The sequence below is a fragment of the Penaeus monodon genome, chromosome 25 (genome assembly GCF_015228065.2).
Source record: "Penaeus monodon isolate SGIC_2016 chromosome 25, NSTDA_Pmon_1, whole genome shotgun sequence".
Lineage (NCBI taxonomy): Eukaryota > Metazoa > Arthropoda > Malacostraca > Decapoda > Penaeidae > Penaeus > Penaeus monodon.
In genome coordinates, this window is record NC_051410.1 from 21,348,581 (window position 1) to 21,350,727 (window position 2,147).

The following is a 2,147-nucleotide window of genomic DNA, read 5'->3' on the forward strand; positions in this document are numbered from 1 at the left end:
GGAAATTTTTTTAAAATTTAATTAAATTTTTGATAATTTTCAAAAAGGTCGAATCGCCAAAACATTTAATGTTTGGGCGACTTAGCTATCCCGCCGTCATCAAAGCTATTGGGTACAAAACAAAATTTTTGTTTATTAAAGGGAAAAAAAAGCAAGCAGAATATGCAAACTACGTCAGACGAACGAGGTTTGGGTTTCTGCGTAAACAGGAAACATTTTTTTTTACATTATTTTGGGTTGAGTCCTTTTATGACAAGCAACAAGGAAAATTTTTGCAAGGGAGGGGGGGGGGCTGATACCAAATAACTGATGTATCAAATAAATAATCCATGGGAGTATGCCGAATCAAAAACAGTAATGTTGTAGGTCACGAAGGAAAACGGTATACGGCAGGAATTAAACTATAACTACCATAGTAGGGAAAGCAGTATTTACAAACTTTCCAGTGGGGCTAGAAAAGAAGTCATGAAAGTCATAAAAGTGGGGGGATTAGAAGAAGAATTTTTTGGGTTTACAGCTTTTATTACGCCTTTACCTTTTTTGAATAGAACGACGGTAGAAAAAAAGACATTTAGGAACGTCACTGAAAGGGAAAGGGTTTTTAAAATTACTGTTTTGATTTGGGTTTGCCATTTTTACAGGGATGTTGGGGTTGCAGGTGGCTATCGGAAATTACATGAGCAATTTAGAGCTGCAAGTGGGAAATGAAACGTCTGGCAGCAATTTTGGGGGTCATGTTGAACCTAAAAAAACCTAGGGGGTAAAATTTTAGTTTAATTAGAACGTAATTTCACTACCACTCAGATGTAAAAATCTACCCAAACTCAAAAACGAGTAGCTGAAGATAAAAACAACAATGATGATGATGTTTCATAAAGCGAGAACTGCATTTTCTCACCCAGTGTACGAAAAGCAAACTAGCACCAACTTTGTCAAAAAGGTGAAGCACTAACAATTCTTGAAATCTAGAGCAGATTCTTCACCAGCATCATGCCTTGGAAAACTCGAGAGATTTATTGGTTCGTGATTGATGGGCTAAGTATCCAAAGGACGGAACAGTCAAATATTCTTCAACATTCAGTCAATTTAGTAGACTGCCGCACCGGGTTTAAATCAAGAAAAAAGATAGATCCCCTTTTTCCCCTCAAGATCCTATCAGGAGGGGGAAAATTTAGTGACCCAAATTTTTATGAAAGCGTCATATCACTTTACGCCTAGCTTCTTTGACACCTCTCCTCACGAGTAAACACAGGTGAAAAACTTGTTATCGTAAAGGATAATCTAATTTAGAAGAGGGGCAGAGAAACAAGGTTTGGATATTCTATTACTTTTTTGTATTTTCCCTTTTGTTCTATTTACAGAATCTGAATTGCTATTTCGGATGTCTAGAGAGCTCTTTCAGAAATCTAAGTAGGTCAAGGAAAAAAAAAAAAACTGAAAATTATTACATCTTTCCCTTGGGCTGTTTATTTAAGAATATTGGCTATGTGAATATATTTTGTATATTGAGAGAGGAAAAAAATCGTTTTTAGTTAGGCAACCAAACTTGTTGCATTTCATTTCAACGTGTTTGGGGGAAAACAATAATCCACTTTCCATTTTGGAATTGTATAACATCAACAACAAACAAAGATAGAGACATACAGTGTTTTCGTTTTTGCGCAGGATAAGATAGTTTCAGTTTTAGTTTGTCTTCAGAAAATGTCGAGATGGAAAAAAGCTTTTCAAAAAACTGACTTCGTGAACAGAGAAAACCTCTTTACAAACCCGAGAAAACGACAGGAATTAAATTTTAAATGAAGTGGGCTAGAAAAAAAACCGTCTGCATATATTACATGGGGGTTTAGTACAATACAAATTTAGGTTCGAACTAATAGTTTTCAACATCGTCACTAATATGAATTTAGATTTTAGCACTTCTTGTCAGGTGGTGATTTTTTCATTAAAAAACATGTAGCAACAACAAACAACAACGGCGTCAGAGACCCATTTCCGCCCGTGCGAAAAATGGTGTTCTATAATACTCGTGACGGGCGACCAAGGAATGAGCGAAAAATATTTGTTTAGGGTTCTTAAAAGCAAACCAGTACAAAACAGTCCTCAGTTAAATGCAATTTTTAAGACCATTTTTTTGCAATTTTTGGGTG